Here is a 14,810-nt window from a genome sequence, read left to right on the forward strand (position 1 = left end):
TTCTTTCTTTCAAGTTGGACTTTTCATCCTCTATTTACTATTTACATGAGGTATTGGTTTAGCCACACTTTACAAGTGGTCTTTTGGATTGGGCACTTCACCAATTTGAACACATGTCCCAATTCCCCGTAGATTAGGATATTTGACGGTCCTGTTAAATTGCAACAGATCATTCAGGACTCCACTTAATTTGACCCCTTCAGAAAAACAAGAAGGAACATTATTTTCTTCTTGGTTTCACTTTGTTTTTAGACATAACAAGAACCACCAACTCTATAATGTAGTTATTAGGTGGCCCTTTGTTAGATTTAACATTTCAACCTTCTTTCTCCAATCTACATAGTCAGCACCTACATCTCAGGCTTCCTACAGCAAAATCATCATAAAAGATCACTGGCAAGGAGCGCCCTCGAGTGGCCCGTTGGACATTACGGCACCGGCTCAACAAGGAGCTGCCCGATGATGAAGCACACCATCCATGTGAGTGGGTGAGGGCTCTTGCTCCTGAATGTTCGTATTTCACTGAACTCCTTTGGCATGGGTTAGACACTAATTGTGTTCCCTCATGATATGAACTTATAAACTTCATAGTCTTTGTATATTGATTCATTTACACAGGAGACCATGTATCCTGGACTTTAACTGCTCCCAGCCCCACCTTTTTTTCACTGTCTTTTTATTATGTCTATTTATTTGTGGTTTTCTTGTTTTGCCTTTTTAACATTAACTCTCACCCTTCTGTACGTATTGTTTCATATTCTCAGAACAAAGTCAAGACTATATATATTTTCACAGAAGTCATGCTGTTTCAAATTCCGAAATCTAATACCAGTATACTGTTCCGAGGTGTAACAGCCCCAGATAAATTATCCCTAGCTGTATGCAGGTCCCAAGGGAAGCATCTTCTTGTAAGAGCAGTTGCCCTTACTCACCCTAAGGTGACATGCCTCATCATTGGGTGGTGCTCCTCGTCAGGTCAGCACTTCAATGCCTGTTTGGCCCCGCAAGAGGTCTCTTTGTCAGAGATCTTTTAATCAATATGCCGATAGAGCACCTTAAGGCAAATAATAGTGTGTCCTACAAAAAAGTGAGAAGATTGGTAAATGGTGTGAGAATAAAATCAACTACCAACTAGATGCCACCAAGTTATTTAGTGTGAAATCACTGGTTGGTGTTGAGCTGAAAAGAAAGACAGAGAAACTGAGCATATAACGGTCCTAGTCCCTGCAAGTGAGCATGTGGATCAGTCACTCATAGGCCAGGTATTAAGCTATGGTCTGTGTAACAGGTCAACATGTTTCATGCCTCAAATAGCCATGGGGTGGTCTATTGGCATTTCATCAGGGCCAATGCTATATGATGTGACCTAATCTTCCCGATAGAGTGGGGAGTTCAATAGATCATAGTCCCACTCCGTGTGTGGGTGATAAGGTGCCAACTGACATCTTACCGTTGTCTGTCGAGTGCTTTGCTAATGAGGTGCCTGGTTATGATTTACCTTCGTTAAAATCAAAAGAAGAAAGTGTAGACGTAACTGTACAAGGTTAAAAAGTATCAAACGTAAGTGCGCACACCCCTTCAACATGTCATTGATAAAACTGATGTACTGCTATGACACAATCCATACTAATAAGGTGGTAACACGCGCATAGATAACATCAGCAAGTCATGGATCCCATGGTGGAGAATAGGTGAATAAAACATGCACAAAATATAGGCTCCTCACCCTCCTGAATATTAGGGCAGATCAACTTGCCAGGATGCGTAGGTGCTGAACACAGGAATTGACCTGCATTGGGGAGGTAATCAGGGCAAGATATTATAGTTGTTAGAAAAAAGTGCCACTAAAGTATGGGGCTGTTGGTCACGGAGTAATATCAGAACCTCAATGCGGAGGGGCAGGTACATTGTAAACGGGTCGCGGCCACGGCCTCTCTTACTTGTCTCTGTATGTTAGAACATATTAGCACCTACTCTCAGACTCACCTCCGCAGGTAGCGGACATTGCAACCGGCTCCAATGAGAGAAGGGAGGTCTACGTCTTCATGTCATTGGAGAGGCATCTCAGCTGTCGGTGGGCGTGTCTACTCATCAGCGTAAGTGGGCTGATGGACTGGCGCTTGATCCCCTTAGTGGAAGGACGGACCTCGGTGTCTCGGGTGGTGATGGGTGTGTCTACGTCAGCATGCTGACGGATTGGCGCTCGAGACCCTAAGTTGAAGGAAGGACCTTGTGGGTGTGTCCCTAATGCCAGGGGCCGAGAGTGATAAACAAATGCCGCTCAAGTCTAGAGGCGCAGAAACCACTAGAATTAAACCAAAATAATAAAATAAATGAAAAGTGCCATGCGAGGGGAGCAGAGAGAACTGCAGAGTAGAGAGATAAAAACAAGCATTTGCAATGCAATAGGTCTCGCAGTTACACGAGTTAAATCTATTGGCATTGTAAATGACAATGCCAATAGGCATTGTTATTTGCAATGTCAATAGCACGAACTCGCGTAAATGCGAGACCTAATGCATTGCAAATGCTTGTTGTCTTTGGGAAGTATTTCTGACTCGGGGGGGGGAGGGGCGGTGACGATGGCGGGATTGCGTTCTACACTGAAGGGCGCAGCAGGCGACCTGACTGGAAAATGTGATCACACAGTGAGGCGTGTGCTCGCAGAGGGGGGCAAACTGTTAGAATAAGGTGCCATAATGCACGCCTGGCCAGGCTCCACTCCTGCAGAGAAAGGTCAAAAGAAGGGTCAAGGGACACAGAACCCAGCAACTAGGCTACAGAGGTGTGTAAGAACCACTAAAGAAGCTGACGTCATGGGGACGTTCGCGTGAGGGACAGACTCCAGACTCCAACCTCCAACTCCCCATTACATGCTTTAGATACATGGGGCCTGCGCGACGCACACGCCGTTAAAATGCATTTATATTTTGAAAAAAGTAACCCACTATTGAGATGCTCGATAGAGTTTAACAGTACCTCGTTAAAACGTATTAAAAATGTTTCATGTACTTTATTTTATGATTTAAATCAGGTATTACATGACTAGTTATAAAATGCAAATCCCTGCTATAAGTTGACGAGGAGGGAGTGGGAGGGGGAGTGGGGGCGGAAAGACAAGCGCGCACTGAAGTTGACGAGGAGGGAGTGGGAGGGGGAGTGGGGGCGGGCACAGTGGTGCGGGACATCAAAGGGGCCCCGAAAGTGAAAGAAAACGAGTGCTTTCAGGCTGCCAAATGGTGCGCGCGCCCGGGGCACATGCACTGTAGTTGGAGGCCTGAAAGCACTCGTTTGCACTTCCAAAACGCGCTTACTATAAGTCTCGCCAGAGCCAGCGCTAAAGCGCTGGTCAGGCGAGACCTAAAAAAGAGGAATGGACAATGACGGCCCGTGTAGGGCGTTTTACCGGGGCGGTGACGTGGCGCACAGGAGGGGCAGGGTGGGGGGTAGCAAAATGCGGCATACAGCCGAGTTCAGGTAAGTTACGAAAAAAATTAATAAAAGGAATTTCGTTGCGCGTGCTGCATCGTATTTGGCGATGCAGCGCGCGCAACGAAATTCGTTTTATTAATTTTTTTCATAACTTACCTGAACTCGGCCGTATGCCGCATTTTGCAACCCCCCACCCTGCCCCTCCTCTGTGCCACTTCACTGCCCCGGTAAAACGCCCTACACGGGCCGTCACTGGGAATGGACTGTACTGGAATAGTAGTGTCCAAGATGGTAACGTCGGGATCTCATTCAAAGGATTCCTTAAAATGTAATGACCTACCGTGATGTGTCCCTCTGACCAGGAGTTGTAGATGGCCACAAAAGGGGTGTCTGATGGGACATAGGTGAAATAGTAGATATCAAATATACATGAGTGAACCCACATTGTGGTTCCTGTAGGGCCATGTGGTGTATCTATGGGGCAAATATGACTATTTAAAATGAGTCCAGGTAATTTCATCATTCAGTCCTGTGTGATCCTTCTGGAGGCGGAACACCCAGCATTGTTCTTTCTCATACAATCTCCTAGACACATTGTGACCTTGCACAATTTCAATGACAGTTCATTTGAGGTCTGTGTGAGTGTTGTTCATGGTGACGAAATGAGGTCTAAGTTTGATGGTTAGCCTCTTACATCTAATATTGCACTGATGTTCACAGATCATGGTTTTGAATGCTTGTGTGGTCAAGCCTGCATATCTGAGTCCACCCGAACAGGTCATTAGATAGACACATGTTTTGAATTGGCAGTTGGTATGCTTTTCTTGATGCCACTCCCTATCGAGGCCGAGTTGCAGGGTTTTGGTGGCCTGCCTGAGTGGGCATACATTACACCTACCACACGGATAATGTCCAGTGACTGGTGCCATACCCCATGCACTTGTGATGTTTGTCAGTTTATTTACACTGCATGGGCTAATGTGAGCAAATAGATATCGAATGTTATTTTGGCATTTGTAGGCAAGAAGGGTTTAGTCATTTTGGAGTCCCCTATATTGAGAATCGCCACCGTTTCTTAATCACTTTCATAATGCTGTTAGAGGCTGATGTGAATATTGTCACGTAGGTGAGTTGAGGATTGAAAGGTATTTCTGTCGGGCTAGGATGGCTTCACGGTGGATATCATGAGGGTCTTTTGCATGCTGTCCTGACTATGTGTCATGGGGATTCTCATCCTAGGAGTTATTGCTCCAGTTTGCTTGTTTGTTGAAATTACCAATCTCACTACAGTTCCACCGGAGTCTAAGGAATTGTCCATACGGCAGGTTGGTCCTTAGGGAGCAGGGATGGTGACTCTTAAAAAAAGTAGGCTGTTCTGATCCGTTGGTTTATTGTATGTCTTGGTCTTCAGTTGTCCACCTTCCAGATAGATGAGAAGGTCCAAGAAGGGTAATTGGACATCAGACACATGCCTGGTAAATTTCAAATGGGGGTTTAATGGAATTAATCCAAACAAGGAAATCCTGAATATCTGTGGTCTAACCCTTCCAGATGATCAAAATATTGTCTATGTATCCCCGCCAGAAATTGATCCTGGTCCAGAAGGGGTTAGTTTCAGTCTGTATAGATGACTCTTCAAAAGGAGGCATGTATAAACATGCCAATCTGGGGGCATAGGGGCTGCCTCTTGAAGTTCCCCCACACTGTAGGAACAAATTGAAAAAGGTTCTCCTTAAGTGCCAAGGTTGCACAAGTCATCACAAAATCAATCGGGGTAGGTGAATTCCAAACCCAGATCTCATGATTTCCTCAATTACTTAGAGGGTTGCTTCCTGTGGGATAGTCGTGTACAGTGCCTCCACATCTAGTGTAACTAAGAGGTCCACCCCTCAAGTAATATTGATATCCTCAATAAGGTTGAGAATGTCCTTAAGATATGTGGGAGTTTTGCCGACCAAGGGTTGGATGAAATGGTCACAGAAATGTGAGAGGTGCTCCAGTAGTGATTGAATCCCTGAGACGATCGGATGTCCCGGTGGCAGGTATGCTTCCTTGTGGATCTTCGGTAGGATGTAAATGTATGGTGTATGCGGATTTGTGTTCAAGAGGAAATCTGCCTCTTCTTTGGAGAACCATTCATTGGTTCCACCTTCATTCACAAGAGTTGTAATCATTATACCTAGTCTAATGGTAGGATCCTGACTCAGTGGGTCTGTAACGCTCCGAGTTCCTTAGGAGGTGCAGACATTTGTTCCTGTAGCCGGTGGTGTCCTGAATCACAATAGCTCCGCCTTTATCCACTGGCTTGATAGTGATGTTGCCATCAGAAGATAGGGTTTTGAGAGCCTCCCTCTCGGCTTTGCTCAATTTCTGGGATCTCGGTGTGGAGGACATTTTATTGATGTCATTCATAACAGCCTTTTCATAGGTCCTCACCTCACTAGACAAGGTGTTGATTGGGGGTTGAAGGTAGATGGTTCTGTAAAATTTGTCTCCCAAGAATGTGATACAGAAAGATGATGTGTAGTATTCAATGAAATCATTAAAAATGTTGCTTTATCTATTAACCTATATTTAATGTATGTGGTCCAAATCAGACTGCAAATTTCTTCTGCTGTAAAATTGCCACGAAATTGATGGATTATTTAGGAGACAATTTAAATTATGTGAAGTAGTTTGTGTAATTTTGGGAACTTCAGGTTATGCTTGTTACATAAAATTCCTAAAATTACGCCATTATGCCACTTTGTGTAATTAGACGCCATTCACCATAAAAATGTACAGCAATTGCACCATTCACGGTAAAAATGTTCATAGCATGCACAAGATCAATGTTACAACAAACTCGCATTGTGCCCTCAGCAGTGCCTTGGCATTCAATATGTTTCCCACTCCCTTATTTGTAGAACCTTTGATCATTCCAGTTTAAACCCTCACATCTTCCCAAATCTGAAAGGTGATGCCCTGGCCTTGCCGACCACTTCCTCCAGTGACCGATCTTTCAGTTTGACCCCTTGACCTTCATGCCACTCTCCAAAGTTGAGAGGGTCCAACACTGGTTTTCTAAAAGTATTGCTCTCATGGCCTCAACCTGTTAGCACTTCCCGAATTAGAAAGGCCTCCTTTTCTGCGCACCAAAGGGGGATAATGCCTGAATGAACATGTGTTTTGAACTCTTGTGAGATTTCAAGCTCCCATGAGATTTGGAAGACATTTTGGGAGTGCCATTATGAATACTGCACCCATCTCTATCAGCTTAGCTTGGTTTTGAGTTTTTCCAGAGAACAGAGCCCCTCGTTGCTGATCTTCCTACTTACCCTCTCGTGATCCAGCTGTGATTTTTCTCTTGCCTCCAGCCCCTTTTCCAGCGACTTGTTCTGAACCTTCCTTCATCACCGGGGAGCAGGAATGCAACAAACTGCAAAAGAAAGAAGAAAAGAGAATACATTGACAACCCTCAGCTTAACCTCATGGTGAACAAGAAACTCTCTTCCCTCTGGTCAGTGCATTAAACTTTTCAATTGTCAAGTTCTTTTCTCATGACTAAAAACTCTACATGGAACTGCTTTTAGGAAAAAAGGATATGACAGATAGTCTGACTTTTTGCAAGGAAACTGTGACTCTAATAATAGACTTAATAATGTTTTGTGCATAACGCTCTATGGTGTAATATAGAACGGACCTCAGAATAAGTCTAAAGGTTTATCACCATACAGTGAGTTTCTTTGTTTTGGAGAATAACAAAGGGTGGGGAGAAAACCTCTGCTTTAACTGTTAAATGGGAAGGGGTTAAGCATGTTAACAAAGGTCTAATGTTTTTATCCATATAGAAGACTGTTGAGTGATCTCCTAGATGAAGCATGACTCCACTACCTGAAGATGGGAGAATTCATCCAGGGAGAATCAGAGAAGGAGAAAACTTACAACATGTCTTCTGTCTTGTTTCATCCAAATCCTAGTTTCATCTAGGACTTAGCCACCAACACCCATTGTTACCAAATCTTGAGGATACGCCATGCAAACCATTTGGGATTGTTTTAAAGTGACAGCCAGAGACTTCATTATTAACTATGTATTAAAGAAAAATAGCTCTAAACATGAAACATGATGTAATATTATGTTTGATATTATGAGATTGGAGTGTCAATATTTGTAATCTAAGTCCAAAACATGCTGGACATAATATGTAAGACCCAATTTCAATTCAATAAAATATCTTCGAAGAATGTTTCTACTTACCTAGGTAAATCCAGTCTAAGATAATATGATGGGCAGAATAAAGCAGGTAAATTGATGGCTAACTATTTAAAAATTAAAAAAGAGTGTACTAAAATTGATTCCATTCTAAAAAATGATAAACATCTCAGGCCTATTTACAAGCTCATCGCGACGCCGGTGCGTCACTTTTTTGGATTCACCGGCAGCGCAGTGTGCCTGCCCCATATTTACAAGGCCACGTAAAGTCACCCTGCGTGACTATTCATGGCCTAGTAAATATGGCCCCCTTTCACGCGTTACTCTGTATGAAAGGGGCATTCCATGGGTGTTGCTGTGGGTGTTCCCACGCAACATCTATGGAACGTGACACATTCCTGAAATTTGCAAAGTGTCACAAGCCTGGGAATGGGTCGGAATCCTACGACTCCCCAGGAGAGGCGTAGGAGAAGCACAACGAGGAGAAATACTTTTATTTCTCCTTGGTTTTTGCTCTTTCTATGTGTGCCACCTTCCGACCGACATGGTAGGTTTGAACTCTGACTGCTGCATTAGGATGACGGCGGTCGGAGTTTAAACCGGTGGGGAAATTTGCCTCGGTTCAGACGTGCTCAAGGACCCTGTTGATCTGTCAGAACTGCACCATAATCTCCAAAGGACAGCATTTCCACTGTCGGGATTATGTTGTTGCTTTCCGACAGCCAATCCATGTCGGCCTTTCTGACATGGATTGGCCTTTTGTCCTAGACATGGTGGTCTTCTGACCCCAGCTGGCCACCATCCCTGGGAGTGCCAGCCATTTCCAACGAGTTCGCAAATTGCGACAGCCTCACTAATATTCATGAGGTATGCAATTTGCGACCCCATTGGAGTAGCAAACAGTGTCTGGGACACTGTTGTACATTGCATTTAGCGAGTCGCAAATTGATGTAATTTGCAACTCGCTAAATGCAAGCTTCGACATCTGATCCTTGGACTCTGATAATGTTGGTATTTCAAACCAATGTTTCCTTTACATTTGCAAAAATTTTTTAGTTATACTTTCAGAGGATTGGAGCTATTACTCCTCAAATGTTAAAATTATAGATCTTTTGCTACCAATTTCTTTTCAGAAAATTACAAACTTCAAGAATATCTCCCTTCAAGCATGGTGATACAGAGTATGCTACAATCATTGGCTTGACAGATCTTACGTTTTGCCCATGTTTCTTGCTATAAAAAGAGAATAATTTGGTCTCTGTAGCTGTTTTTTTTTTTTATTACTGCTATATTATATAACTGCTTGCAGGCCAGGTTGCTCCCCACCTGCCGCACAGCTCCACCTGTGTGCCAGTGCCTCCCTCGCTGCCGCTCCTGCGTTGCCGTGAGTTCGATCCTGCTGTACCCCACTTCTGACTGTCTGTTGTGCCCAATTAGTTTAATATCTCTGTTTTGTGCCTGTATTTTGCGAACTGCTGTACTGTCTTGTCTTTGTTTGCCCTTGCTGTACTGTCTTGCACTTGCGTCCGCTGGCCCAGCTCGTTTCCTCCCCTCCCCCCTTTTCTCCTCAGTTCCCTTTGGCCCGTTTCCCGCCGCTGCTCCCCTGTGGCCCCGCCCCCTCGCCGTCCATTTGCTGCCCCGCTCCCGCCACCCAGCTGCTCCTCCCTCCCCGCCTGAATTGTCAGCCGCGCCAGAGGCGCGCCAGAGGCAAGCCCGTCTGTGCACGTCCGCGCCTGGACCGCGCCCAGCGCCAGAACCCCTGGACACCGCGAAAGCCACACCGCCAGACTCCGCTACGACGCTAGCACTCTCCACGCACTCAACGCCAGCCGAAACCACAGCTGCTTCCAGGCCGCCCCAAAACGCACCCGCGGACCCTTCTCCTGCCGCACCTGCAGCTTCACCTGCGACAGAGCCACCAAACCTCCAAGGACCGGGCCCAACCACCTCCGCTGCATACTCCTGAACACCCGCTCCGCACGCAAACACACAGTCGAGCTCTGGGACCTGCTCGACACCTTCGCCCCTGACGTTGCCTTCCTGACCGAGACCTGGTGGAACGACTCCTTGGTGCCCGACATCGCCATAGCCATCTCGGACGGCTACAAGATCACCCACAAGGACCGCACCAATGGAAGCACAAGTCCACCCTCAAGGTCTCCACCCACTCAGACGACACCCTCAACACCGCCGAACACATGCACTTCCGGATCCACACCGACCCCAATACCACCCTCAGAGGAACACTCGTCTACAGACCCCCCGGACCCCGAGCACAGTTCAGCGACTCCATCGCCGACCTCGCCTGCACCCACGCCCTCGCCTCCACGGACTACATCATCCTCGGGGACCTGAACTTCCACCTCGAGAACAACAACGATGCCAACTCCGCCACCCTGATCGCCAACCTGGCCAACCTCAGCCTCAGACAACTCGTCACCGCACCCACCCAGACCGCCGGCCACACGCTTGACCCCATGTTCTCCACAAGCACCCACGTCTCCTTCGACCACGCCATTGAACTCCACTGGACCGACCACCGCTGCATCCATTTCCCCTTCAAGAAACCCACTACACACTACCGAACCCAACAGTTGCCCCGCCGATGCTGGAGCAAAGTCACAGAGGACCAGCTGAACACCACCTTCACCCAGAACCCGCCAACCGACCCCACCGATCCAGACGCCGCCGCCCGCAACCTCAGACAGTGGATCGACTACTGCGCCAACACCCTCGCCCCTTTCAAGAAAACCCCCAACAGCCGCACCAGCAAGAAAGCCACCTGGTTCACCGAAGAGATCCAGACCTCCAAACGAGCATGCCGGAAACTGGAGAAGAAATGGCTACACGAACGTACACCGGACAGCCACGCAGCCCACAAGGATGCCACCCGCAGACATCACCACCTCATCAGATTAGCCAACAGATCTTCCTTCAAAGCCCGCCTGGAAAACGACGCACACGACAGCAAAGAGCTCTTCAGCATCGTTAAGGAACTCTCCAACCCCAGCGCCAACGACATCCCACCCTCACAAGAACTGTGCGACTCGCTGGCCACCTTCGTCCACCGCAAGATCGCTGACATCCACGACAGCTTCAACACCTCAATCACCCCAACAATGCCAGTCCCCGCCCACCCGACGAACACCACCCGCATCAACGGCCTGACCTCCTGGACCAACGTCAACAATGACGAGACACGCAAGATCATGAACTCCATCCACTCAGGATAACCATCAGACTCCTACCCACACCACATATTCAACAAAGCAGATGCAGCCATCGCACCCCAACTATGGAAGGTCATCAACATCTCCTTCGAGACAGCTACTTTCCCGGAAAGCTGGAAGCACGCCAGAATCAACGCCCTTCTCAAGAAGCCCAAGGCGGATCCCAAGGACCTCAAGAACTTCCGGGCCATCTCCCTGCTCCCGTTCCCGGCGAAGGTCATCGAGAAAATCGTCAACATGCAACTGACCCGCCACTTCGAGGACAACAACATCTTAGACCCATCCCAGTCCGGATTCAGAAGAAACTACAGCACCGAGACAGCCCTAATCGCCGCCACAGACGACATCAGGCGCCAACTAGACAACGGCGAAACATCAGCCCTCATCCTCCTGGACCTGTCAGCCGCCTTCGACACGGTTGGAGACACGCCTCCAAGAAGCCGGAATCCAAGAGAAAGCCCTCGACTGGACCACGTCCTTCCTCACCGGCAGAACCCAGAGCGTCCGACTCCCACCCATCCGATCCGAAGCCACCTACATCATTTGCGGTGTACCCCAGGGCTCATCCCTCAGCCCGACGCTGTTCAACGTGTACATGGCCCCCTGAAGTGACCACGAACACCAGTTGAGGGTAGAGGAGTGGAGTTTATTACAGCTCATCTAAACAGCTTCCAGGGAATGACAGCAGATAACATCCCACAGTTTGAACGTATACATTCCATCCCCAAGCCAACGTCAGAACCCTCAATCTGTGATGACATCGCTACCCAGGATACTACAATATCTCCCTTTCTCACAGAATTATTAAGAAAAGAAACAGTCCTGGAATAAAGAAAATTGCATAAAGAATTAATTGCACAAAACCCAAGAAAACTCAACGTAAAAAATCAACAAATAAAAAATAAACATAAAGACCTAGAAACCTTAACAAACACTAAAAATGATACAAATACACTTCAACAAATACACTTCATACATCCCCATCTTAAGAACACATCTCGACTCCCCTGTTCCACTTCATACATCGCTACCCAGGATACTACAATAAGATAACATCCCACAGTTTGAACATATACATTCCATCCCCAAGGCAACGTCAGAACCCTCAATCTGTGATGACATCGCTACCCAGGATACTACACCCCCCTCGCACAAGTGGCCCGCCAGCAAGGCCTCAACATCATCTCCTACGCCGACAACACCCAGCTCATCCTCTCCCTCACCAAGGATCCGCACACCGCCAAAACCAACCTCCATGAGGGAATGAAGGACGTCGCCGAATGGATGAGGAGCAGCCGACTGAAGCTGAACTCAGACAAGACAGAGATCCTCATTCTCTGACCGACCCCCTCAGCCTGGGACAACTCCTGGTGGCCGACCACGCTGGGAACAGCACCAACACCCACTGATCATGCACGCAACCTAGGAATCATCCTCGACTCCTCCCTCTCCATGTCAAAACAGGTCAACTCCGTCACCTCCTCCTGCTACAACACCCTCCGCATGCTCCGCAGGATCTACAAGTGGATCCCCACGGAAACAAGAAGAACACTGACACAGGCCCTCGTCAGCAGCAGGCTGGACTACGGCAACGCACTCTACGCAGGAATCCCGACCAAACACCTGCGACAACTGCAACGCATCCAAAACGCCTCCGCCCGACTGATCCTCAACATCCCTCGCTGCAGCCACATCACCCCCCACCTGAGAGACCTACACTGGCTCCCCGTCGACAAGAGGATCACCTTCAAGCTCCTCATCCACATACACAAAGCACTCCACAACCCCAGACCAGCCTACCTTAACAGCAGACTCAGCTTCTACACCCCCACCCGCCAGCTGCTCCGCCAGCCTCGCCCTTGCCTCTGTCCCCCGCATCCAACGAACGACCTCTGGCAGCAGATCCTTCTCCTTCTTTGCCGCCAAGACCTGGAACACCCTCCCTACCCACCTACGACAGACCCAAGACCTACTCACCTTCAGAAGACTCCTCAAGACCTGGCTCTTCGAGCAGTAGCAGCACCCCCTCCCCCAGCGCCTTGAGACACTCACAGGTAAGTAGTGCGCTTTACAAGTACTGATTTATTGATTGACATCAGCCATTGGTTAAAGAAGTGCTTGAGCCATCTGAAAGTCTATTGACTTGTATCACAGTTTGTAGGAGAGTAGGATCTGCTTCTTATGTTTACCCCCACTTTTTGCTTCCTGTTACACTGTTTTTGACTAGTCTGACTGGGACCTTGCTAATCAGGACCCCAGTCTATCTGCTTTCTCCCTAAACTGTTATGTCATGTACTTAGGTACACTCCAGATTGGATTCTAGGGTACCCTTGTCAGTCCCCAGTATATGGTACCCATGTACCCAGGGCATAGGTATCCCAGAGGCCTCCCATGGGCTGCAGCATGTATTATGCCACCCATGAGAGGCCATGCAAAATGGATCTACAGGCCTGTCATTGCAGCCTGTGTAAGTTGGTGCATGCACCACTTACTTAAGATATATGTTTACTATATCCAAGGGTCACTGCACTTAAAACCTATAAGTCACCCCCATAGGAGGCCTTGGCAATCCTGAAGGCAGGGTAATTGGTTCTAAGTGAGAGGGTGCTACTGCACGAGCAGGACACTCCTGCAGTCTACGGAGTCCATTCTCCCGGGTTGTTAGTGCTGCAGCCATTTACGACATATAGAGTGACATTACACGACCGCGTGATGACCAACTCTAAAACGGCTGGAAGTAACCCTATTGTGTTTGGTGTCAAACATTGTGGTGTGGGAGGTATGATTCCAATGAGCTTTTTGAGGTCCCTGGTGTTCCCGGTACCAGCTTTCTAGTAATGAGCAGCCCAAAATTGTTGCTGCTGACCAGAGACACATTTATGCTCTCCTGCTGCTGAGCCAAGCTCGAGCAGGGGATGGCAGAACAATAGGCATCCTGTCACAGGGAGGTGTGACCACCTCCCAGACAGAATTTGGTATTATTAGGCCTGGGTGGGTGTGCTTGCCATCGACCGAAAGTATGTATGAGGGGCACATTTGGTGTCCCTGTGCATAGTCCAGTTTAAACCAGTCCTAGGAGCCGTTGGCTCCTGCTCTGGCGCGAAACTGGACAAAGGACATGGGAGTAACATCCCCACTGTCCTGACCCTCCCCTGGGCGAGTCCCCTGAATCTGTCTAACCCTCTCCCGTGGGTACAAATGGGCTTACCTGGCTGTAGGACCCTAGATTTGACGTGGACAAGATTCTGAACCAGAAACCACTGAACTTCAACCGTCTGGACACCCTGGACTTTACTGGACTTCATTTGGGCCCACTTCATCTCCCACTCTGTCCAAAGCATCGTCTGTGCTCGTGCACCAAACAGGCTCCGTGCAGGACCTGTCGAGCATCAAGAAAAACCAAAGACATCTCGCTTGGAGTGAAATAATTACTCCCCTGCAACCACAGGCACTACATCACAATTGACCGGTCTGCTGCTCCTGAGCTCCTATGGACTCCGAAGGCTCCAGCAACGCAGGCAGTGGGTTTCCAAGTCCCTCAAGGTCTGAACTGCCCTCTCACCAAGTTTGAGGTCAGAATCCTTCATGGGGGCTGCAATACTCATACTCCTGTGCATAGCATACTTTTGCAAGTGCATATGCTTGTTGCCATTCCTAAAACAAGTGCACTGGGATCCGAGTAGCCCCAACCTCTAGCACCATTTCCACCAATGAACTTTGGCCTCCTCGCACAGAGTGCTCCATGGGCCGTTGCTTTGTAAATCTGCTCGAGGTCCCCTGCAACTCCTGTGCCTCCGGCCTGCGGGTCCTCTTGAGGCTCATATTTGGTTTTCTGCGCTCCCCTGGTTGCTCCAGGCTTGCCCTGACTCCCCTGTGTATGGTGAGTCTCCTGGACCTTGCTGGTCCGAACCATAAGCTTTCTTGACCATCTTCGTGGGTTGCTGCTGCCAAGCC

General features: G+C 48.1%; 1 long non-coding RNA gene across 1 annotated transcript; it reads left to right on the forward strand.

Moving 5' to 3' along the window:
- Nucleotides 1-355: 355 nt before the first annotated feature.
- Nucleotides 356-7,480, forward strand: LOC146805929 (uncharacterized). The gene is made up of 3 exons (XR_014967527.1): nucleotides 356-480; nucleotides 6,789-6,931; nucleotides 7,263-7,480. It is a non-coding gene; the product is annotated as an uncharacterized LOC146805929 (long non-coding RNA).
- Nucleotides 7,481-14,810: the final 7,330 nt, after the last annotated feature.

This window comes from Triturus cristatus, chromosome 8, assembly GCF_964204655.1.
Source record: "Triturus cristatus chromosome 8, aTriCri1.1, whole genome shotgun sequence".
NCBI lineage: Eukaryota > Metazoa > Chordata > Amphibia > Caudata > Salamandridae > Triturus > Triturus cristatus.